The sequence below is a fragment of the Bubalus kerabau genome, chromosome 1 (genome assembly GCF_029407905.1).
Source record: "Bubalus kerabau isolate K-KA32 ecotype Philippines breed swamp buffalo chromosome 1, PCC_UOA_SB_1v2, whole genome shotgun sequence".
In the NCBI taxonomy this organism is placed as follows: domain Eukaryota; kingdom Metazoa; phylum Chordata; class Mammalia; order Artiodactyla; family Bovidae; genus Bubalus; species Bubalus kerabau.
In genome coordinates this window covers 194,064,902-194,091,767 of record NC_073624.1, presented here as the reverse complement: position 1 = coordinate 194,091,767, position 26,866 = coordinate 194,064,902, and the positions used below count along the sequence as shown (strand labels likewise).

The window sequence follows — 26,866 nt, the reverse complement described above, 5'->3', positions numbered from 1 at the left end:
TGACGGGAGGAACTGACTCATTGGAAAAGACCCTGATGCTGGGAAAGATTGAAGGTGGGAGGAGAAGGGGACGATAGAGCATGAGATGGTTGGATGGCATCACCAACTCAATGGACATGGGTTTGGGTGAACTCCGGGAGTTGGTGATGGACAGGGAAGCCTGACGTCCTGTAGTCCATGGGGTCACAAAGAGTCAGAACCAACTAAGTGACTGAACTGACCTGAACTGACTGACTGACAGTATTAGGTGTATTCTTTTGGGAAATTCAGTCTAGCCATATTGCTTTTTTTTACTTAAAACTTTAATTTTAATAGTGGTAATGGCACTGAAGCTAAAATAGAAATCCTCAGTATGCCCCTATGAAGCCCTGGGTGACCTGACTCTCTCTTTCCCTAGCTTTATTTCACCCATTTCCTCTACTTTTATTGCCTGGATCATCCTTACCAATTTCTATTTCTGAAAAATTCCTGTCCTTTCAGGTTTCAGATTAAATGTTACTTCTTCAAGGAGGCTACCACTCACCTCTCCACCTCAGTAAGGTCCCCTGATATTCTTTCTAATAGCATCTTTCATTTTTTTTTTTTTTTTCAGATTTCTTACTTTGAAGTATACATGTGTTTCTGTTATTGGCTGCCTTTCCCATCAGACTGTATGTTCCATGAGATGTATGTGGTTCATTGTGGTATCTCTATGAATGGTCTAAGGCCTAAGCACTAACTAGGAGGCACTTAACAACCTGTGCCTAATGAGGGAATAAATGACTGAAGTGCTGTCCTTGTCCTCAAGGGGTTTCATGTTAGAGGTGGCAGTGTAAAGAAATATGATCCTTTCAGTGTGGTAAGTCCTAGGAAAGCTGGTGCACAGTAACACACACAGAGCACATCAGAAGGGTCCTACATGTAGGCTCAAGCCATTGGTTCCTTGGAGAAAAAAATAAATTCTTTCTTTTTAATAAATACCATATTAAATATGTGATAACTCAGCTAGTGACAAAGGGCTGAATGGTAGAGACACTCAAAGGTGATGAGAACACAGTCACAGCCTTCCTGGCATTTGCATCAATTTATACCATCAAGGACTAAACAAAAAGCAAAAGAAAATTAAATGTAAAATGTAATTTGTGTGCTCAGTTGCTTCAGTTGTGTCTGACCTTTTGCATCCATGTGGACTATAGCCCACCAGACACCTCTGTTCATGGGATTTTCCCAACAAGAATACTGGAATGGAATGCCATGTCCTCCTCTATGGGAGTCTTCTCAACCCAGGGATTGAACTTACTTCTCCTGCATCTCCTGCATCACAGGCAGTTTCCTTACTACTGAGCCACCCAGGAAAGCCTGATCAGCCAAAACAGTCTTGAGAAAAAAGAACAAAGCTGGAGGTATCATGTTCCCTGAATTCAGACTATGGGACAAACCTACAGTCATCAAAACAGCATGATGCTGGCGCAAAAATAGATACATACATCATTAGAAGAGACTGGAGAGCCCAGAAATAAACCCCACACATATGCCCAATTAATCTATGGCAGAGGAGGCAAAAGTGTACAGAGGGTAAAAGACTGTATCTTCAATAAGTGGTGCTGGGAAAACTGGACACATAAAGAATGAAAGTAGAACATTTTCTCATACTACATACAAAAATAAACTCAAAGTGGATTAAAGACCTAAATGTAAGACTGGAAACCAGATAGCTCTTAGAAGAAAACATAGGTAGAACACTCTTTGACATATATCACAGCAATATCTTTTGGGTCAGTCTCCTCAGGAAGTGGAACCCAAAACAAAAATGAACAAATGTGATCTATGTAAATTTAGAAGCTTTTGCACAGCCAAAGAAACCGCTGACAAAAATGAAAAGACAGTCTACTGAATGGGAGAAAATATTTGCAAATGATATGATCGAAAAGGGGTTAATATCCAAAGTATATAAATTGCTCATACAACTCAATATAAAAAAAAGTAAACCCAATTTTAAAATGAGCAGAAGACCTCAATAGACATTTTTCCAAAGAAGACATACAAATGACCAATGGATACATGAAAAGATGCTCAACATTGCTAATCATCAGAGAAATGCAAACCAAAACCACAATGAGATATTGTTTCACATATGTCAGAATGGCTATCATCAAAAAGGCCCAAAGTAACAAATATTGGCAAGGATGTGGAGAAAAGGGAACCCTCCTACACTGTTGGTGGGAATGTTATTGGTGTGGCTACTATGGAAAACAGTATAGAGGTTCCTCACAAAACTAAGAATAGGACTATCATGATCCAGCAATTTCACTCCTGCATATGTATCCAAAGAAAACAAAGACACTAATTCAACAAGATACATGATCCTTCATGTTCACAACAGCATTATTTAGAGTAATAATAGTCAAGATGTGGAAGCAACCTAAGTGTCAGTAGAGGAATGAATAAAGAAGATGTGATGTATATATATGTTGTTGTTCAGTCACTAAGTTGTGTCTGACTGTTTGCAACCCTGTGAACTGCAGTATGCCAGGCTCCTCTGTCCTCCACTTCTCTTGGAGTTTGCTCAAATTCATGTGCATTGAGTTGGTGATGCTATCTAGCCATCTATCTCATCCTCTGCTGCCGCATTCTCCTTTTGCCTTTAATATTTCCCAGCATCAAGATCTTTTCCAGTGAGTCAGCTCTTCACATCAGGTGGCGAAAGTATTGGAGCTTCAGCATCAGTCTTTCCAATAAATATGCAGGGTTCATTTCCTTTAGGAGTGATTTCCTAAAGGAAATCCTAAAGGTATATATTTATGATATATTAAAGTATATATTTATGATATATGGTGTATATATTTAAGTATATTAAGTGAAGTGAAAGTCACTCAGTCATGTCCAACTGTTTGCGAGCCCATGGACTATACAGTCCATGCAATTCTCCAGGCCAGAATACTTGAGTGGGTAGCCTTTCCCTTCTCCAGCAGATCTTCCAACCCAGGGATCAAACCCAGGTCTCCTGCATTGCAGGTGGATTCTTTACCAGCTGAGCTATCAACTTTAAAAAAGAATGAAAATTTGCCATTTGCAAAAACATGGGTAGACCTGAAGCATGTTATACCTAGTGAAATAGCTCAGACAGAGGAGGATGAATACCATATATTATTGCTTATATATGGAACCTAAAAAGTAAAACAAATGAGTGTAACAAAACAGAAACAGACTCATAGATATAGAGGACAAACTAGTGGTTACTAGTGGGGAGACGGAAGGAAGGAAGGCCAAGACAGGAGTAGGCGATTAAAAGATGCAAACTACTATGTATAAAATAAATAAGCAACAAGGATATATTGTACAGCACAAGAAATATAGTGATATTTAATAATAACTTTAAATGGAGAATAATTTATAAAAACATAAGATTCCTATGGTGTACACCCTAAAAAAGTTATAGCATTATGAATCAACTATACTTTAATTAAAAATATAATGGGAGCCATGCCTGTACAGGGCTCACCTAAACAGACCCTCTGTGGGTTATCTTCCATATTCTCTGTTTACCTTTCTGCTAGGTGATTGGAGAGGACCCACAAACACCTGAGGGTTGAACTTGAAGTTCCGAGAGACCATATAGAATGTCTCTCCCCACCAGGAAAACTCATGCTGGACGTTAGTATAAATGAATAAATATATATTGTGTTTAGCTAGTGAGAAAAATTGTAATTAGGGTCAAAATAGAGGTATACCTTAAGCTGTGTGGGTAGTAAAAGAAGGAACTGGGTCACCCTTAGAGGGACTCCTAATGCAATACCCCTTTGATGATGACCTTGAAGCATCGGCTAGACCTAGGTAGGTGAGATTGGACAGTGGAGTGGAAAGGGAAAGATTTATTACAGGCAGAAAAAATTAGGTATGAAAAGGTACCTGATATAGTATCCTAACATAGTCAGGATACTATGGGGGTGGTTTGCAGTAGGGACTTGTCTTGATTCAGCTGGGAATATTGATTAGGGCCTTAGGTAAGCAGAATTCTAAAATACCAAAGATTTCATTTTCTAATCCTTGGAACCTATGAATATGATGAAATTGCACAATTATAAATACATTACTTTACATGAAAAAAGGGGCTTTGCTACCTTTCAGCTTTCACTTTACCTTTTCTGTGCTCTTCAGTCACAGCTGTGGCCTCCAAGCTAGATTTCCAGGGGACTGTTCTTCTCTACATTTCTTCTCAAATATGGACAGAAGCTCCTCTTTCCAAGTGCAGTTTACACAGGCTGGAGTATCAAAATGACTTGGGGAAAAATGAAAAATATATAGATAGTATAAGCAACATCAGCATTTTAGTGTGCAAAGCACACAATTCTGAGTTGTTCACTAGGGAGCACTCCACTTTGCATCCTGTCTGGAGTCAACTGCAGGCACCCACAATTTTCAGGAAAGTCTCTACATCCTGGCTCTCACATCCCTGTGGTCACCATTATCCTAATGCCTTGCCATTTGGGCATGACCCTAGGGAGATAAATGTTTGTCTTGTAAACATATTGATCTTAATGAATCAATCAGTGTTTTAGGATTTAAAAAGTATTTTTTTATTGTGTAAAACTTGAAAATAGGTTAAATTATAAGGAAGAAAATGAAAAATCTCGTAATCTCACCATGTGTTTACTTTATACATGGATATATTTTTAAAATATAGAATATTTGGATATTAGCTCTCTTCTCTTAATTACAGATTAGATAGCTTGATCTTTCTTCCATTGTTAAGATCAGGAGAGGTAGAGTACCTCTTGCTTCCCTTGGGATCTCAATTTTATAGCCTTAAATTGAGAGTCTAAAACATCATGGTATCCACCTGTTAAGCCTCCTATTTCTTACCACAGAAGTGTGACTTTGTTGTTGCTGCTGCTGCTGCTGGTGCTAAGTCGTTTCAGTCGTGTCCGCTCTGTGCGACCGCATAGACAGCAGCCCATCTGGCTCCCCCGTCCCTGGGATTCTCCAGGCAAGAACACTGGAGTGGGTTGCCATTTCCTCCAATGCTGAAAGTGAAAAGTGAAAGTGAAGTCGCTCAGTCGTGTCTGACTCTTAGCGACCCCATGGACTGCAGCCCACCAGGCTCCTCCATCCATGGGATTTTCCAGGCAAGAGTACTGGAGTGGGGTGCCATTGCCTTCTCCAGACTTTGTTGTTACAGGCCTTTAAACAGACAATGTAAGCATGCTTCATTTAGACAGTATGTTTAAGAGTTGAATTTAAGTACTTCTAAGTAGGAGTGTGTGCTGCAAGAATCACACATTCACTTCACCTATCTAGCTTTTGAGGGCATTTGAGATTGTGACCATCACCTTAAGGAGATAATCTAAAGTAATGAATAATATAAAATAACAAAATAACCATCTTCTTATAACGTGAATTACGTAAGTATGTAATAGGAGATTGTTCCCTTCATACAAACCCACTATCCCATTGTACATTAAGGAGGAAATAAAAATAATGGCCCCTTATGGAAGAAGAAAGCCACAACTGTGGTACAGATATGGTTCACATTTGAAGGCTGTGGAGATGTCATCCTATACATAATGCCTTCAGAATTCTCTATCAGCTGCTAGGAGAAAAATGAAAGTTTTCATATCCTATAGGTCTGTGTTAAAATACTAATAGTTGTGAACAGAGTGACACACCAAGGCACTGACATGCACTAATGTATTACTGCAGATTAATTTATTATATCAATACATGTCATCTAGGATAACAAGGAGGGCTGGAGGAAATGGAGCTCGAGATGAAAGAACAAAGGAAGAAAAGGTCCAGATTGTGGTGCACAGTCTGAAGTTATATGCAAGCTGAGCCTCACAGTGAGGGACTCACACTGAGGTTAAATAATGAAAGGGAAACAATCAGGAATGCTAGAAATAAATCTCACTACACTGTTTTGGTTGAATTCAGTTCTGATTCCCAGGCCTCAACAGTTTGTTCTCCAACCTTTCTGGTCAAAAGAATCATTATTCCTCCAGTGATGATAACGGTTCCAAAGAACAATCAGATACTCCCCATCCAACCGTCTAGTTCTGAAATATGCCAGAATATTCTTGGTTTGTGCTGGGATGAATAAATGGATGAGGGGAATTAAGAACTACTGACTGGAAAATGATTTTTAAATGCAGCCAAAGAGGCATAATTTTCTTTTTTTCTCAAGAGGTCATTCAAAGCAGACAGAAAGACAAATAGATTATCTTTCTTCTAAAGAGACTGTAGCAGGGGTGTTCCATAAAGAGAGTCCTTTAAAGCTGTTTGATGTAAAGTGTTCTCTTACTGTATATTAGTTAAAAATATTAGAAATATACAATTGAGGTATTTTGTTTCATAGTTTAAAGTTTTTCTGGATTATAGTTTAAAACATCATGTTCTCTTAGGACACTTAAAGAATTTTCAGTGAAACATCTTAAATTAATTATTTTGAATATTTTCATCAAATTGGATTTGGTTATTTCACTCCGAATTATAAATTAAAAAGAATGTTTTTAGAGCTCTAATTTATGTAATTCTAGCTTAGTTTCCCTTGGGATGAACCTCTATGAAGTATATTCTTCATATTTTTAATTATTATTCTATTATTTTCATATCACATTTGGTTTTCATACAGTCTTCTAGAGTTTAAAATAAACATATTGTGTTTCTATAGTTTGTAATTGTCTTTGTGTAATAAAAGCCTTTTTATTTTTCATTCATTTTAAAATATCAAATAAGTCAATCAAACAACTTTTCTTCAATTGAAAATCAGTAATAACAATGAAATTTGCTTTGAAAATCATCTTTACTCAGTGCTTCCTTTCCTAAGAGGTCATATTTTCTGAGTATTAAAAAAAAACTACTATAGAAGTAATATCTATATTCTTATATCTAAATGTATAATACTATGGAAAGCAAGTATCAATGCACATCAAAACGATGAAATAGCTTGCTTATGGATAGCAATAATCTAGAATATATTATAGTACATTACAGGAAAAATTCAGCTTAATTCTTTATGTTAAAGAGGGCAACATTGTTTGGAAGGGAGAAAATTTTCCTCTTACCTTTTCATGTGTGTGCCAAGTTGTTTCAGTCGTGTCCAGCTTTTTGTGAGCCTGTGGACTGTAGCCCGCCAGGATCCTCTGTCCATGGAATTCTCCAGGCAAGAATACTGGAGTGGGTTGCTGTGCCCTCCTCTGGGGGATCTTCCTGACCCAGGGATCAAACCCACATCTCTTATATCTTTTGCATTGGCAGGTGGGTTCTTTACCACTAGCACCACCTGGGAAGCCCTTACCTCCTCATGTTTACTTCTAAATATCATGACACAGGACAAGTTTGTCATTATGTGTTGGGAACATTATATGAAATAGAGGACTTTTGTTGTGGAGGCTGCCACATGCTCACTCATACTTGCTTCTTCCTCCAGAACACACAGATGTCCTATATATCTTAGTGTTCTTTGCAGTTTGATGTCTCCAGGCAACTGAATTCTCTCTAATGCCACATGGATAGAATTGATGTGCCTTTCAGGCCTGGTCCACTGAAAACTCTTGCACTGTTTCCAATTGTTATTCTCTGTGTCAGTTTCCTAGGTGTATGCAGAAAAGTGAGCAAAGGATTCTTAGGCCTTAAGGAAAGCTTGAGCCAAGTAATAGGAAAAACTTTGGTTCCTGAATGATGCCGAGCAAGAACTCAGAATTAGACTTTGTAAGAGTGATAGTTGAACTTATATTGTGTACACCACTGAGATTTGAGGATTTATTTGCTAGTTGATTGACTTACCTTAGCTAATACAGCTTAGAACCAAGGATTAGAATCTCTGATATGAAATTATGAGATCTCAAATTTTATTTTTTCAGTAAACTTACATTGAAGTTAAGGAAATTGGGTTTTATCTGGCTGTGGGCAATTTGGTTTTCTCCTTCCAAGTAAAAGCTGATAACTTAGACATGTAAAAATGTTTTTCATCTCTTGAAGTCAGTAAAAATTTTAAAATATAGAAAACATATACTAGATCTAAACCAGTACCAAAAATTATTTAAGAAAATGAGAAACTCAGTTAAATAAGTTAAATTGATAGTAAAAAAAAGGTCTTTTTTTTTTTTTTAAGTAAGTTGTGTGCAGAGGAATATTAGCCTAAATCCACAGTCTGCTTGTGATTCAGAGAAGATGAAACGATGCTTTTAGAATGCCGTTTGATTCTCAGAGCAACCAGAGCAGAGCAAGAAAAGTGAACATTTTCTAGGTATTCCTTAAATAATCAGGATATTTTGCTCCCTAGCATATTAAGTTCCAGGTTTAGTTTCTTTAAAGAGGGGCAAGAACTTAAAGAGAGTTGTGATGAAATCAGAGTGCAGAATCTTTCTGCATTTTTGTTCCAATCTTATTCCATTTTATCACTTATGCTTAAAATAATATCTTTTTATAGTGACTTGCCATTATCAAAAATTACTTAACATCAGAAAAAAAATTATTTTTTGCATTCATTTTTCATTGGTTTACATAACATTTGATAAAAATTTGTTTTCACAGTCACAAGGATAGTAAGTTTTATAGCAGAATGATTGATTCTTGGTAACCACCCGTGTAGTGGTAGCCAAATTGGGTGGCCATGGCAGAGAAAACTCATAGCAGTGAGTATTCAGCAGACCACTGTTGGAGAGAGTCTGCTACTTATTAATGTTATGCTTGGGAAAATGGTCTTTAAGGAGAAGATACAAGGAGAAAATTTCTTAGGAGAGAACACAGGGTGCTGTGAATAGCCATCTCTCCTCTCAAAGGTGTAGGGATGGGGTTGCATTACCTCTTAAGTCTCACATGTAGAGAGGAGGTTTTAATGAGACCATTCTAAGAGTAAGGTATTACTCTTACCTATGAAATCTCTAGAATGAGTGATACCAGGCATCATGCTGGCAGTTAGCAAAGGAGAGTGACTTCATTTAAGGGCTCACTTTCAGATTTTCTCAGGACTAGGAAATATTATCCATGAATCAGGTATGGAGATAAAAGTCAACACAAAGAAGGTCCTATGAGGGCAAGGCAGCCTAGACTGAGGGATAAAGATTTTTGAAGGAGGAAGCTGAAGTTACTGTTATATTTCTTTGAGCTGAGAAAGAGCTACAGAAAGGATAGAAGATGGCTTAACTGTAAAATAAACTCAGAGTTTTAATTATTAAAAGGTTCTGGACATTTTAACATTTCTCTTGGGACTGTTACATCCAAGGACAGGGAAAATCTAGCCACATTAAATAAAATTAAGAGATAGTTGAAGACAAAACAGTGTTTTAATATAATATCCCCAGAATTAGTTGTGTTTCAACTTAATTGAATATAACTTTACACAATACAGCATTAATGCTGGTTTTCAATATTCAAATACATTAAACTGCTCAGAAGAATGATATATACTTAGAAGTCTATCACAGGAATAAACCTATGTTATCTATTTATATTTTCAAAGTTTAATTGTCATGCTACTTTCTTAAAAGCTCAAATATTAACTCATTATATGTTATGTACAGAATAACCTGAATACTAGCCAAAATAGCCTAAATGAATAAGATAAATCTGTCAACCACTAATATTTAAAATAACTGGTTTGTTTTTCATTTCTAATCCAAGTTATTTTTTTATCTCTTCATAAAACCCACCCCCTTCACCTCTAGTATCATCATATTTCTTTGAGTCCCATTTTTGGTATGATTATATCTGTTGCGCATGTATCATCTCCTGTATTTCAATTAGACACTGAGGCAGAACCTTACTACCATGAAAGTCTCATAATGATAACCTTTCTTTCCATTAGCGTCTTAGGATAATCTGTCACTGTGTACACTTATTATGTTTAAGTACAATCACAACAACATTAAGACAGTGTTTTATTTTATGAAACATCTGCATCTTCTCATTCACAGTTACTTGCTGACTCTTTTATTTATTTATTATTTTTTAATTTCCCAGAGGCTATTCATGGTAATTGCCTCTTATTTTCCTAGTAATAAATCCCAATACTTCAATAACCTCATCTTTAACCCCATTAATTACATCTTCATTAAAAGTTTTCTTATCACAGTATGTTTCTTATGTTTGTTCAGATGGCAGTTTCTTTTATTTCCTTAATAACAGAATAAATTGCTGTTATTCTTCCTGATAATGTAATTCCCTATTCTTTTATAACTGACTTCAAAGTTCCATTTTCTTTTTATTACTAGGTGAAGGATCTAAAGTACACTGTTTTCTCTAAGTAGGTTGGATTCAGAATTTGTACAGAGAAAGTGAAGTATGTAAGTCTAGAAAAGTAACATAAAAGGTAGATAGAGTAATCTTAAATACATACTAAATGAAGGAAGCCTTTCTTAAAATCAACATTCATTATGATTTCAAATATATGACATTCTAGAAAAGGAATAATTGTGGAAACAGTAGAAGTATCAGTGGTTTCCAGGGGTTAGGGGTGTGGAATGGATGACTAGGTGGAGCTCAGAGGATTTAGGGAGCAGTGAAAGTATTTTGTATGACTCTGTAATGGTGGATACACATCACCATGCTTTTGGCAAAACCCATAGAACTACAACACCGGGACTGAACCCTAATTTAAACTAAGGACTTTCACTGACTGTGGTATCAAGGTTGGTTTATCTATTGTAATAAATGTACCACTCAGGGAGGAGATATTAATAGTCAGGAGGGCTATAAATGTGGAAATGGGCATATAAGAATTATCTGTTCTCTCAGCTTTGCCTTGAGCCTAAAATTGCTCTAAAAATAAATTATATTTAGAATAACCTCTCATTTTAGTAAGTGGAAATTCTATTTCCATTCTTGTGATTGCTCAAGAAATCAAAACCAAAAAGCCCTAGACCCCTAGCTCCAGAGTCATTCTTGATGTCTATTCTGTTCATATACCATATCCTATTCATTAGCAAATTTCATTGGCTCCATATTTAAGATTTACTGAAAATCCATGTACTTCTCAACCACCTGCACTGTTACCACCACAGTCAAACCACCACAATCTGTTGTATGGATTATTAGAAAAATATTTTCTAAACGGTCTTACTGTTTTACTTTGGCAAGTTCAGTTCAGTTCAGTTGCTCAGTCATGTCCAACTCTTTGTGACCCCACGGACTGCAGCACACCAGGCCTCCCTGCCCTATCTTTTTGCCTTTTCATATTGTTCATGGGGTTCTCAAGGCAAGAATACTGAAGTGGTTTGCCATTCCCTTCTCCAGTGGGCCACATTTCATCAGAACTCTCCACCATGACCTGTCCATCTTGGGTGGCCCTACACAGCATGGCTCATAGTTTCATTGAGTTAGACAGGCTGTGGTTCATTTACTTTGCCCACCCTTCCCTAAAAGCCATAAAAGTAGACCTCTTAAAATAGATTCTAGTTCACCAAAAAATTGATAGCTGTAAAGAAAACATTTGACAAAGCAAATCATCATTCATAATAAAACCTTTCAACAAACCGAAGAGAACTTCCTTAAGCAGAAAAAATACGTTTATAAAAAACCTACTTCATACTTAATGGTGAAATACTGAATGCTTTCCCTCTAAGATTGGGAATATACAGAGATGTTCACAGTCACCACTTCATTTCAACATTATATTGGGGATTCTAGCTGGTGCAGTTAAGCAAGAAAAACAACTAAGTCATTCAGATCGAAAAGGAAGAAATAAACCTCTATTCACAAATACCATAATCTTTTACCTCAAAAATTCTAAAGAATCTATTTTAAAAACTACTAGAATGAATAAATTAGTTCAGTATTCTTGCAGAATACAAGATCAGTACACACAAAAAAATCAGTTGTATTTCTACATACTGGCAATAAACAATCCTAAAATTAAATTAAGAAAACAATTCCAATACTTAGGAATAAATTTACCTAAAGAAACAGAAGACCTATATATAGAAAATTATAAAACACTGATGATAGAAATCAAAGATGACACAAATGGAAAAATATACCATGTTCATGGATTGGAAGAATCAAGATAGTGAAAATGAGTATACTATCCAAAGCAATCTATAGATTAAACACAATCCCTATCAAGCTACCAATGGTATTTTTCAGAGGACTAGAACAAATAATTTCATAATTTGTATGGAAATGTAAAAAACTAATAGCCAAAGCAATCTTGAGAAAGAAGAATGGAACTGGAGGAATCAACCTGCCTGGCTTCAGACTATACTTACAAAACCACAATCATTGAGACAGTAAGGTACTGGCAAAAAGACAGACATATAGATCAATGTAAGAAAATAGAAAGGCCAGAGATAAATCCAGGCACCTGTGGACACCTTATCTTTGACAAAGGAGACAAAAATATGCAGTGAAGAAAAGACAATCTCTTTTACAAGTGGTGCTGGGAAAGCTGGTCAACCACCTATAAAAGAATGAAACTAGAACACTTTCTAACACCATATACAAAAATAAACTCAAAATGGATTAAAAATCTAAATGTAAGACCAGAAATTATAGAACTCTTAGAGGAAAACAGGCAGTATACTCTCTGACATCATCACAGGAGGATACTCTATGATCCACCTCCCAGAGTAATGGAAATGAAAACAAAAATAAACAAATGGGACCTAATTAAACTTAAAAGCTTTTGTACAATGAAGGAAACTATAAGCAAGGTGAAAAGGCAGCCTTCAGAATGGGAGAATATAACAGCAAATGAAACAACTGACAAAGAATTAATCTCCAAAATATACAAGCAGCTTATGCAACTCAATACCAGAAAAATAAATGACCCAATCAAAAAGTGGGCTAAATAACTAAACAGACATTTCTCCAAAGAAGACTTACAGATGGCTAACAAGCACATGAAAAGATGCTCAACATCACTCATTATCAGAGAAGTGCAAATCAAAACCACAATGAGGTACCATCTCATGCCGGTCAGAATGGCTGCTATCAAAAAGTCTACAAACAGTAAATGCTGGAGAGGGTGTGGAGAAAAGGGAACCCTCTTACACTATTGATGGGAAGGCAAACTAGTATGGCCATTATGGAGAACAGCTTGGAGATTCCTTAAAAAGCTGGAAATAGAACTGCCTTATGACCCCGCAATCCCACTGCTGGGCATACACACCAGGGAAGCCAGAACTGAAGAGACATATGTACCCCAATGTTCATTGAAGCACTGTTTACAAGAGCTGGGACATGGAAGCAACCTAGATGTCCATCACCAGATGAAGGGACAAGGAAGTTGTGGTACATTTACACAATGGAGTATTACTCAGCTATAAAAAGAATGCATTTGAATCAGTTCTAATGAAGTGGATGAAACTGGAGCCTATTATACAAAGTGAAGTAAGTCAGAAAGAGAAACACCAGTACAGTATATAAACACATATATATGGAATTTAGAAAGATGGTAATGATGACCCTATATGCCAGACAGCAATGGAGACTCAGATGTAAAGAACAGACTTTTGAACTCTGTGGGAGAAGGTGAAGAGAGTAACATTGAAACATGCCCATTACCATATGTAAAATAAATGACCAGTGCAAGTTCGATGCATGAAGCAGGGCACTCAAAGCTAGTGCTCTGAGACAACCCAGAGAGATGGGGTGGGGAGGGAGGGGGATGGGGAGACACATGTACACCATGGCTGATTGATGTCGATGCATGACAAAACCCACCACAATATTGTAAAGTAATTAGCCTCCAATTAAATAATTTTTAAAAAAGAAAACAATTCCATTTGTAGTAGAATCAAAATATGACTGTGTCATATTTCAGTTCCGAAACCTTTAACACTTTCTTTGCATTCATAGAGTAAAATTCCAGTGTGCTCATCATGTCTTGTAAGGCTCAGCAGTGATCTTATTTCCAGCTACTTCTCTGATAGCATCTCTCTCATTCACTCTGCTTCAATCCTGTTGACATCTTTTCTGTTCCTCAAGTATGGCAGGTATGCTGCATGGAACTCCTGCTTCTCAGATAATTGCATGGTCTGCTTCTTCACTTCTTCCTGCTACTTCATCTTTGCTCAAATATTAACGTATTAGGATCTCTCTCATCACAGACATAAAACAATACCCTTACCTCCATTCTCATTACTTTATCCCCTTATTTTTCTGTATATATATGCACATACACACATACACTCTTATTATGCTACAGTATTTCACATTGAAAACCTTGAAGATTATAGAAAACCTGCAAGAAGAGTCATTCAATACCTTATACTGTGTGCATTTCCCAAGATCACGATCATTCTCTTAATCATGCAGGCTTAATCTCTGCATAGGGAAGATCCCCTGGAGAAGGAAATAGCTACCAACTCCAATGTTCTTGCCAGGAAAATCCCCTGGACAGAGGAGCCTGGCAGGCTATAGTCCATGGGGTCACAAGTGTCGGACATGACTTAGCAACTGAACAAGAAAAATTATATTGGTCCATTGCTATTATCTAATCATTAGTCCATATTTAAATTACTCAGTTGTCCTGATAGCTTTATTTATATCTGTTTTTTCCTTCGATCTATGATCCTAGCAAGAATCACACATTATATTTTATTATATCCTTTATTCATCTTTAATCTAAAACAGTTCCCCAGATTCTTTTTGTCTTTAATTTTATTAAGAATTTTGAAAATATCCTTTAATTTTAATGTATTTAATTATTTTCTCACAATTAGGGTCCAGCTCAAGAGTTTTGTCACAAATATCATATCAGTGGGGCTTCCCTGGTGGCTCAGCATTAAAGAATCCACCTGCCAATGCAGGAGATCCAGGTTTAATCCCTGGGTGGGGAAGATCCCCTGGAGAAACAAATGGCTACTGATTCCAGTATTCTTGCCTGGGGAATCCTATGGACAGAGGAGCCTGGCAGGCTACAGTCCATGAGGTCACAAAAGAGCTGGACATGACTTAGTGACTAAACAACAACAATAACAAGGAATCACACCAATAAATACCTCTGTCTCAACCACAGAGGATGTGATGCTGCCTGGTTTTCCACACTTTCTTGCTTGTTTATCTTTCTCTCTATTAGACTATAAACTCTATAAAAGCTAAAGGTGTGCATTCTTTGTTCACTCTTCCATCCCTAGATCTCATGGGTATTTGGTAAATATTTGTTGAATGAATGAGTACATCCACAATCCACCAGATTTTTCTCCAGCAGAACAGCTGACCGCCCTAGACTGCCATTAGGGAGTGGCAGGCAGTAGGTCCACTGACTCAGTATTCCACATACAGAGATGGCTGAGAGGTCCCAGAATAGGGGGCTGCCTCAGAATTTGGGATATCCATTTAGATAAACATTATTAATCATGTTTCCAAACGTATGTATTATCTATTCATTTATACATTACATCCATATGCTACTCTTCTATTCTAGGTGCATACTAAATGTATACATAAAGGGTTTTTTATGAGTTAAAAAGTAAATGTAAGAAGTTGTGTTGTTTTCTTTCCAGACCCCGGTGGCTTGTTTCCCCATTCCTGGGCTGGGGGAAGGTGGTGGGGTTGGTCCACAAACTTCCCTTTTGAAGAACACTATTTTTATCTTTCTTTGAGCAGAGAAGTTTTAGTGTTCTGAGTGACCTTAGGAGTCTCTTCACTGTTTAGAATCTTGAAAAGGGTCCCACAATTCTGAGCTGATTTTTGGACAGACAGTCGTATGTTGCCTTGTCCTGTTAAATTCCAGTTGTGTCTTTTGAGGCCTACCTGAGAGACTCCTGAAAGTTGCTCAAGCTTGATAATATTTAAGATAAAGATGCTCAAAATTCCAATTTTTGACTTCTAGACATTCAGCCAGGAAATTTCTTTAGTTCTTGGAAAATGGTAGATTCTCAGAGGATAGCCCTTCCAGACCAGGCTTTAAATGATGCAGCTCAAAATGTTACTAGGAATCTGAATCATCTAGCATGCCTTTGAAAATCAGTCCCATAATTATCTGAAGGGATCCTTTAATTAAATCCATGTTTCAGGATGCTTAATCCAAACTGAAACATTCCAGAAGTGTACTTACCGAAAATAATATATTGTGACTGTTTAAACCCCTGGTGCTTTAAATCAGCTACACTAAAGTTGGTCCTCTAGTATCAGGGCCTTTGTTCCCAATTCAAAGTCTCATTTAAGAAGGATAACTTCCCAAAGTATAATATCAATTCATGTTACTGTTTCTTTACAATTTTTTTTTTTAGCCTGGTATGTCCCTATGTACCCTCCTTTCCTTATGATATTACATCAAATAGATTTGTCTTCAAGGCCTTAGATGTTTACATTGTCAAAGTTTTAAAGTTACTCTTCACCATAGTCCTGTGATTTAGGGCACTGTTGCTTAATGAATAATCAAATCACCTTTGAAGGTGCAAAGACCAAGTCTTCCAGAACAATTAAGTGTCTTTTGTGAAACACAGATTTTCTGGGAAAGTATAATTTTGCTTCATCTCCTGAATCATGTATCCTTCAGTGGTCTCAGTGTTATTTACAGTGGGGTTGGCTGTCCAGTGAATGCATCACGCCATTTGTTTAAATTAAGGAAATTGCTTCTTAGTGTTTTTCTTTGTTAACATTTTTACAATAAAGGCAGCTTTACATTGTGAGACTTCAAAAAGCTTTGATGATATGCATTTACTTCAAATGAGTGTACAACTCCTAAGGGGACGAAAAGTCCAGTCGGTGTTATAAATTATGCTTGGCAAATGTTATTGGAGAACATTTAATATGTTTTAGCAATAATTCCACTCAATCTTTTATTTGGGACACGTTGTCATTTTCCTTGTGAGCCTGTGAGTGATTAAAGGTCTTTTGGCCCGTCTCATTAGGCAGAAATCGTTGACCCTATAAATAAGACATCTTAAAAGACTAATGTCCAGAGTCATAAGCAGAAAATAAAAAAATAAGAAGCCATGAATTCAAAAGCATAACAGATACACTCATATTTTTTTAATGTATAATCAGTAGCTGTGGTCATTGGCATCTGCTCTGGGTGTGCAGTATTAAACTTTACAGTTTTCTAAGCATCTCAGGTACCATTTTATACCATTCACTTGTATCCAGCTTTCCATTATTGCTGGCAGTACACCCTTTGGAATGTCTGCTGTACTCAGGGAATGATCTGGTGCCAGCCTCTCATGGAGAAAGAGACCAAAAAAAAAAAAAATCTGTAATTTAAATAAAAAATTGTGGTATAATAATGTTGGCAAGGAGGTAAATGTCTTTAAAATCTTCATATCCTGAACAAAACTCCATTTCAGAAGGGTGGAGTTTTCCCAAAACATTTAAAATGATAAGGATTCTTGAGAAAGATAACTTTCCTTAGTCTCAGTGAGAAGTTACTTGGATTCTAAGTCAGTAAAACATCTTAGAGACATCTAAGCATGTTTTAAAATTAAAAATTAAAAGCTGGCCTTGCTCAAAGTAAACTGAGACAGAAATGATCTTGGATATATTTTCCATAGAAGCACCTGCTTTGGGTACAACCACACATAGAAGGATTTTGGCACAATAAACTGTCTAACCTATTCAAGGGATGATATTTTGGATACTGTTCATGGCACCTTTTAAAGGCAATTTTTAGTGTTCTGTCTAGACTTATGTTCCAAGGTCAGCACACAGTGTTAGAAAACTTTTGTTGGTTGAAATCAGAGACGAGACGAGGAAATTAAAATTAAAGCCTCACCCTCTTTAATGAGACTGTGCCTCAGCCTACAGCGATTCTGGGGAGAACACTGTAAGAGGCCAAATACATCAATATGAGCCAAAATGGATTGCCTTTGTGACCAGGATTACCTTCCTAATATTACCTTGTAATACACTTTAAAATCTAAAATATATATATATATATATATATATATATTTAGCTTTTATGAGTTAAACATAGGAGGATGACTCAGGTCACTTGACAAAATTATATTACAGTTATTCTATGTGTGCATGTATGCTAAGTCACTTCGATGGTGTCCAACTCTCTGTGACCCCATGGACTATAGTCCACCAGGCTCCTCTGTCCATGGGATTCTCTAGGCAAGAATCCTGGAGTGGCTTGTTCTGCCCTTCTCCAGGGGATCTTCTCGACCTGGGGATTGAACCCGTGTCTCTTAGCATTTCCTGCATTGGCAAGTGGGTTCTTTACCACTTGTGCTACCTGGGAAGTTATTCTATATTGTTCATGAAATATGTGTGTATGTTTTTTCTGGTGACATAAACATCTTTTCAGCTTATTACTTTTTTATTCACTAATACTGGAAACAACCTTGTAAAACACATCACTCTATGGGATACTTGAGATACTAAAGATGTTAATTGTACCCCTTGACATTAATTGTGTCTTGTCACTTGGTGGCCATGAGTAATCCCTAGAAGGTACCCACTACTCCCCAGAGTGGAGTTCTACATGAGCAGTGTGTATCTAACACAGTGAAGCTATAACCTTTCAACTCTGCAATTAGAAAGTAGTACAGCCACTATGGAGAACAGTGTGGAGATTCCTTAAAAAACTGGAAATAGACCTGCCTTATGATCCAGCAATCCCACTGCTGGGCATACACACTGAGGAAACCAGAAGGGAAAGAGACACGTGTACCCCAATGTTCATCGCAGCACTGTTTATAATAGCCAGGACATGGAAGCAACCTAGATGTCCATCAGCAGATGAATGGATAAGAAAGCAGTGGTACATATACACAATGGAGTATTATTCAGCCATTAAAAAGAATACATTTGAATCAGTTCTAATGAGGTGGATGAAACTGGAGCCTATTATACAGAGTGAAGTAAGCCAGAAAGAAAAACACCAATACAGTATACTAATGCATATATATGGAATTTAGAAAGATGGTAACAATAACCCTGTGTACGAGACAGCAAAAGAGACACTGATGTATAGAACAGTCTTATGGACTCTGTGAGAGAGGGAGAGGGTGGGAAGATTTGGGAGAATGGCATTGAAACATGTAAAATATCATGTATGAAACGAGTTGCCAGTCCAGGTTCGATGCACGATACTGGATGCTTGGGGCTGGTGCACTGGGACGACCCAGAGGGATGGAATGGGGAGGGAGGAGGGAGGAGGGTTCAGGATGGGGAACACATGTATACCTGTGGCGGATTCATTTTGATATTTGGCAAAACTAATACAGTTATGTAAAGTTTAAAAATAAAATAAAATTTAAAAAAATAAAAATAAAAATAAAATCTTAAAAAAAAAAAAAAAGAAAGTTGGAGCCTGAAATAAACTTTCTGTTTCTGGTTCTTAATACAAGTCTAACAGATACAAACGTGAAAAGCAAAATCTAAATGAAAAAATTTTATGCCATTAAGAAACATTACATTTAAGTTGTTTCCCTGATATTTAAAACAATACTGATTATCTATAATCACTCAAAGTACTGGTCATGTACTTTACTTGTTACCTGATTTAACCGTTACTCCAACCCCATTTTACCTATCAGTGTCCTTAAGCTAAGAGTTAAGTACCTTTGCAAAGAACATCCAGCTAATTCAGTTCAGTTCAGTTCAGTCGCTAACTCATGTCCAACTCTTTGCGACCCCATAGACAGCAGCACGCCGGGCTTCCCTGTCCATCACCAACTCCTGGAGCTTGCTCAGACTTGGGTTCATCGAGTCGGTGATGCCATCCAACCATTTCATCCTCTGTCGCCCCCTTCTCCTCTTGCCTTTAATCTTTCCCACCATCAGGGTCTTTTCCAGTGAGTCAGTTCTTTGCATCAGGTGGCCAAAATACTGGAGCTTCAGCTTCAACATCAGTCAGTCCTTCCAATGAATATACAGGATTGATTTCCTGTAGGATTGACTGGTTTGATCTCCTTGCTGTCCAAGGGACTCTCAAGAGTCTTCTCCAACCACACAGTTCAGAAGCATCCAGCTAATTAGTGCCCACTAAATACTAAGTGTTAGACTTGAATCCAAATTTAACTAGCTCCAAAACTAAAAGTTGTACTTCTGAATTATGGTGCTATGCTACCTATACTGTGTTTCTTATGTTTCCTTTGACACTATGGGAAAAAGTTTATATTCCTCTATATCAGGTGTTTTTTTAACTCTAAAAGCAAATGCAAAATTATACATATATGTAGGTATATGCATTTCTTCTAGAATCATGGAACATAATTTCTATCAGGTTTTCCAGCTTATCTGTCACTTAAAAATGAAAAACCCTGATACAGCAGCATTTTAGTAACTAGCAAAGAATCACCCCTTAAACAAAAAATCAAGTACATCACTAGACTGTTCAAAGAATATGTAATGTGAATGCAAATTACATGTTGATGTGTTTAAGAAAAATGCGTGGTTTGTTTCTACTCTTATTTATACCAATAATGTTTTGTAATTTGCTACAGTTATGGTTCTCTTCAAATTTTAGATTTAGGTTATGTCAACCAAAAAGAAACTTTGTTCCAAAAAAGTGATGGAAAATACATTAATTTATGTGCAGCATGTTACTGGGAGACGTATTTTCTTCATGTTGTATACATTAGCTTAAGGGGAAAACTTGTTTAGAGAGGCATAGCATTACACAGAGAAAAGTGATGAAACCAAAGGAAAATAATGGATAAATCATGAGTGTTTCTGTTATAAGCCAGATGTATCAAAAGTAGTTACTATTTCTTTAGTTAATGACAATTAGGTAAAAAATAAAGTTAGGTTATATACAGATTATTGTAATTGATGTTTAGGGGTGATAATATGCTATTTTATGATTTATGTAAATTAACACTCGCATTATGTTATATTTCTTGTTCCAATCAACTTATACCTATAAGACTTAATCCCTTCTCACTGTAATCATGATCTCCACTTTCTTCTGTACCTTCAGATGCTTTTTATGTCAGTACATAAGCATGATTTAATCTTTCCCATCATATGACACTCACCTTAATAAGTCTTCAAGCTCTTTCCCCTTCCTTTCTTATCCATTATGAATCTGACCTATTATTGCAGTGCTCATGGCTAGGGTTATTCATTACCTCCTCAAAGCTGTCTTCTATTGTCAGTTTTTAGACTGATTCTTAAATAGTGGCTTAGAAGAATTTGATACTATTAAACATACTTTCCTTACAATTCTCTCTCTCTTTTTTTTTCTGTACCAACACTTTTTCATGCCACATCTTCAAGTTTGATCTTTCTTCCATTTTAGTCTCTTGTCATGGGCTGCTTTTCTTTGGCCAACTCCTTAAATGTTGGTGTTCTTCAGGATTCTGTTGCTAACCTTTGTCTTTTTTCATTCTATATTTGCCTCTTCTGCCCTCATGCATTATTCTAAACCACCTAAATTATGAAGACTTTTTTTTTAAATAAAGAATATCATTTTGTAATAATAAGAGAGTAAATTCATCAAGAGGATATAAAAATCCCCAATATTTATGCATCTAAAACAGTTCAACATTTGATATGCAAAAATGGATAGAACTATAAGCAGAAATAGATACATTATTTTAGTTGGAAATTTTAAGTCTTTCTTATTAATTAATATAATAGATGAAAAATATGTGTGTAGAAGACTTCACCCAACTTGACCTAGACACTGATATTTATAAAACAACTCACTGAATAACAGTAGACCACACATTATTTTCAAGTACACACTGACCATTCATCAAGATAGTCAATGTGATGCATTATGAAACAAATCTCAACAAATTTAGAAGGATTGAAATCACAAAGAGAATATTCTCTGATCAAAGCAGAATTGTTAGAAATCAATAACAAAAAAATTTGGAAAATTCTCAAATATTTGAAAAAAATAAACAGCACACCTTTAAATAAGCTTTTGAGCAAAGAAGTTACAAAGGAAATTAAAAAGTATTTTGAACTGAATGAAAATAATGCAACATTAAAATTTATGGATTACATTAAAATAGAAAAAATGTAGTTTTAAATGCTTAGCAAAGGAGATATATCTAAAAATCTATCATCTAGACTTCTACCTTAAAAAGCACAAAACAAGGGAAAACTAGATCAAAAGTAAATTAAAAAATAATGAAAAATCAATGAAGTAGAAATCAAGAAAAGTAGAGAAAGTACATGAAACTCAAAGATGGTTCTTTGATAAAAAATCAGTGAAGGTGATAAACTGCTAGACTGAACAAGAAAGAGAGAGAAGACACAAATTACCAATATCATACATGAAAAAGGAGACATCAAGATATATCTTACATTGACCAAAAAAAATGCAGCAGTACCATACACAACTTTATACAACAAATAGAGCAACTTAAATGAAATGGAAAAAAATTCTTAAATTAATCCAATTACAAAAACTAATATAAGAGAAATAGGAAATCTAAACATTTTGGTATTTATCTAAAATATAGAATTCATAACTCAAAATTTTCCAGCATGCACACACATAATTCTAGGAAAGAGGACTTCACCAGTTAATTCTACCAAATATTTAAAAAGAAACTGTATCAATCCTATTAGGACTGAGTAAAGCAGTAAAGAAGTTGGGAGTACTTCCCAACTCATTTTACGAGTTCAACATTACTCTGTGTCCAAAACTAGATATTATTAAAAGAACTGAAAACATTAGACAAATATCTCTCCTGAACTTAGGTATAAATATGCTTAATGAAGACAAAGTATACCAGATAATATATAAAAAGAACAATATATTAATATAATGGTCATGTCGAGTGTATTCCAGGAACCCCAGATTAATTTAGCTTTCAATCAATATATAATTCATCATATTAAGAACATTAAGGAAAAAGTCATGACCATATCAATAAATTCTACTGGGAAATATATTTGACAAAATTTAATACTCATTCACATTAAAAACTCTGAGCAGACAGAGGATAGAAAGGAGGTTCCTTTAAGTATGTGAGATGATATGTTAATTAGCTTGACAATAGTAATGATTTTACTGTATATCAAATCATAATGTATTCCTTAAATATATACAGATTTTCTTAATGTATATCTATATCTAAATATTTAAATCTACCAGGCTAATAGGTAGAAGGTGTATCTCATTTTAATTTTTAAAATTTATGCTAGTGAAATCAGTTTTTTATATATATTGGCCATTTGCATTTCTTTCTGTGAAATGTCTCCTCATATGCTTTATTTTGTTTCTATTTAGTTATTCATATTTGTCATTTGGATTTATAAAAGCTCTTTATATTAAAAGCTTATATCCTTTTCTGTCATAAAAGGAACTTCCTCATCTATCTCATCTAAGAAAAACTTAAAGCTAACATCACGTATTTTAGTAAAAAACTGAAAGTTTTTCTGTAAGATCAGGAAATGGCAAGTAGGTTTGTTCTGAAGACATCAGCTCACGTTGTACTGTAGATTCTAGCCAATATAATTAAAGTAGGACAAATAAGTAAGAGGCATACAGATTGGGAGGGAAGATTACATAGATAACTCAGAGGAATCTACCAAGAAAAAAAAAGAGCTACTATAACTATTCAGTGCATTTGGCAGAGTTGTAGAATATAAGCTCAAATGGCAAAAAATCAGCATATTCCCATATACTAGCAATGAAAAAATTGAAATGAAAACTTAAAAATAAAAAAATTTAAACTATAAAATATTTAGGGAAAAACATAATAGCATATGTGTAAACCTGCACAACGGAGAATATGCAAAAAAAAAAAACACCCTTAGAGAACTTTTTGACACCTAAATACATGTGGGTCTTAGGAAGCATCACTATGAACAAAGCTAGTGGAGGTGATGGAATTCCAGTTGAGCTATTTCAAATCTTAAGAGAAGATGCTGTGAAAGTGCTGCACTCAATATATCAGCAAATTTGGAAAACTCAGCAGTGGCCACAGGACTGGAAACGGTCAGTTTTCATTCCAATCCCAAAGAAAGGCAATGCCAAAGAATGCTCAAACTACCACACAATGGCACTCATCTCACATGCTAGCAAAGTAATGGCTCAAAATTCTCCAAGCCAGGCTTCAGCAATACGTGAACGGTGAACTTCCAGATGTTCAAGCTGATTTTAGAAAAGGCAGAGGACCCAGAGATCAAATTGCCAACATCTGCTGGATCATCAAAAAAGTAAGAAAGTTCCAGAAAAACATCTATTTCTGCTTTATTGACTATGCCAAAGCCTTTGACTGTGTGGATCACAATAAACTGTGGAAAATTCTGAAAGACATGAGACAACCAGACCACCTGACCTGCCTCTTGAAAAACCTGTATGCAGGTCAGGAAGCAACAGTTAGAATTGGACATGGAACAACAGACTGGTTCCAAATAGGAAAAGGAGTCTGTCAAGGCTGTATGTTGTCACCCTGCTTATTTAACTTATATGCAGAGTACATCATGACAAACGCTGGGCTGGAAGAAGCACAAGCTGGAATCAAGATTTCTGGAAGAAATATCAATAACCTCAGATATGCAGATGACACCACCCTTATGGCAGAAAGTGAAAAAGAACGAAAGAGCCTCTTGATGAAGGTGAAAGTGGAGAGTGAAAAAGTTGGCTTAAAGCTCAACACTCAGAAAACTAAGATCATGGCATCCCATCACTTCATGGCAAATAGATGGGGAAACAGTGAAAACAGTGGCTGACTTTATTTTTTGGGGCTCCAAAATCATTGCAGATGGTGATTGCAGCCATGAAATTAAAAGATGCTTACTCTTTGGAAGGAAGGTTATGACTAACCTAGACAGCATATTAAAAAGCAGAGACATTACTTTGTCAACAAAGGTCCATCTAGTCAAGGCTATGGTTTTTCCAGTTGTCATGTATGGAGTGAGAGTTGGACTATAAAGAAAGCTGAGCACTGAAGAATTGATGCTTTTGAACTGTGGTGTTGGAGAAGACTCTTGAGAGTCCCTTGGACTGCAACGAGATCCAACCAGTCCATCCTAAAGGAGATCAGTCCTGGGTGTTCATTGAAAGGACTGATGTTGAAGCTGAAACTCCAATACTTTGGCCACCTGACTAATTTGAAAAGACCCTGATGCTGGGAAAGATTGAGAGCAGGAGGAGAAGGGGACGACAGAGGATGAGATAGTTGGATGGCATCACTGACTCAATGGACATGAGTTTGGGCAAACTCTGGGAGTTGGTAATGGACAGGGAGGCCTGGCATGCTTCGGTTCATGGGGTCGCAAAGAGTCAGACACGACTGAGCGACTGAACTGAACTGAAATACATGTAGCAATATACCATGTTCATGAATTGGAAGATTCAGTTGATAAAATGCTCGTTTTCTTTAAATTGATCTATAGATTTCATGTGTTGCTGTTCAGTCCCTAAGTCTCATCTGACTCTTTGCCACCCAAAGGACTGCAGCACAACAGGCTCCTCTGTCCTCCATTTTTTCTTGGAGTTTGCTCAGATTCATGTGCATTGAGTCAGTGATGCTATCTGACCATCTCATTCTCTGCTGCCCTCTTCTCTTTTGCCTTCTATCTTTCCCAGCATCAGGTTCTTTTCTAATGAGTTTGCTCTTTGGATCAGGTGGCCAAAGTATCGGAGCTTCAGCTTCAGCAGAAGTCCTTCCAATGAATATTCAGATTTAATTTCCTTTAGGATGGACTGGTTTGATCTCCTTGCTGTGCAAGAGATTCTCAAAAGTTTCTTCAGCACTACAATTTGAGAGCATCAATTCTTTAGTGCTCAGCCTTCTTTATGGCCCAAGCTTTCACATCTGTACATGACTACTGGAAAAACCATAGCTTTCCCTAGTGGGTCAGAGGTTAAAGCATCTGCCCACAATGCAGGAGACCTGGGTTCAATCCCTGGCTCAGGAAGAGCCCCTGGAGAAGGAAATGGCAACCCACTCCAGTATTCTTGCCTGGAGAATCTCACGGATGGAGGAGCCTGGTAGGCTACAGCCCATGGGGTCGCAAAGAGTCAGACACAACTGAGCGGACTTCACTTCACTTGACTATACAAACCTTTGTCAGCAAAGTGATGTCTCTGCTTTTTAATATGCTGTCTAGGTTTGTCATAGCTTTCCTTCTAAAGACTAAGCATCATTTAATTTCATGGCTGCAGTTACTTTCTACAGTGATTTTGGAGCCCAAAGAAAATAAAATCTGTCACTGCTTCCACTTTCCCCCTTCTATTTGCCCTGAAATGATGGGACTAGATACCATGATTTTAGGTTTTTTAATATTGAGTTTCAAGCCAGCTTTTTCAATCTCTTTCACCCTCATCAAGAGGCTCTTTAGTTCCTCCTCACTTTTGGCCATTCGAATGGTATCATCTGCATGTCTAAGGTTGTTGCTATTTCTCCTAGCAATCTTGATTCTAGCTTGTGATTCATCTAGCCCAGCATTTCACATGATGTACTTTGCTTAGGAGTTAGATAAGCAGGGTGACAATATGCAGTTTTGATATACTCCTTTCCAAATTTTGTGCCAGTCTGTTGTTTCATGTCTGTTTATACCTGTTGCTTCTTGACCTGCATACAGGTTTCTCAGGAGATGGTCTGCTATTCCCATCTCCTTAAGAAGTTTCCACAATTTGTTGTGATCCACACAATCAAAGGCTTTAGCATAGTCAATGAAGCAGAAGTAGATATTTTTTTCTGGCATTCCCTTGCTTTCTCTGTAATCTAATGGATGTTGGCAATTTGATCTCTGGTCCCTCTGCATTTTCTAAACCCAGCTTGTACATCTGCAAGTTCTCAGTTTACATACTGCTGAATCCTAGCTTAAAGGACTTTGAGCATAACCTTGCTAGCATGTGAAATGAGCACAGTTGTATGGTAGTTTGAACACTCTTTGGCTTTGCCCTTCTTTGGGATTGGAATGAAAACTGACCTTTTTTAGTCCTGTGGCCACTGCCAAGTTTTCCAAATTTGCTGATAGATCAAAATTCCAGGAGAATATTTTTGTTAGAAACTGACAATCTGATTCTATCATTTATGTGAAAATGTAAAAGGACTAGATTAACCAAAACAATTTTGAAAAT

At 36.5% G+C, this 26,866-nt stretch overlaps 1 long non-coding RNA gene across 1 annotated transcript in view; it reads right to left on the bottom strand.

The window, feature by feature from the left end:
• LOC129628873 (uncharacterized) overlaps nucleotides 1-26,866 on the bottom strand; it is a 53,723-nt gene that overhangs the window by 18,670 nt on the left and 8,187 nt on the right. The window contains exons 2-4 of the long non-coding RNA XR_008702959.1: nucleotides 7,041-7,185; nucleotides 4,843-5,003; nucleotides 4,120-4,258 (exon numbers count right to left, since the gene is read on the bottom strand). This is a non-coding gene — a long non-coding RNA (uncharacterized LOC129628873). The remainder of the gene's footprint in view (nucleotides 1-4,119; nucleotides 4,259-4,842; nucleotides 5,004-7,040; nucleotides 7,186-26,866) is intronic.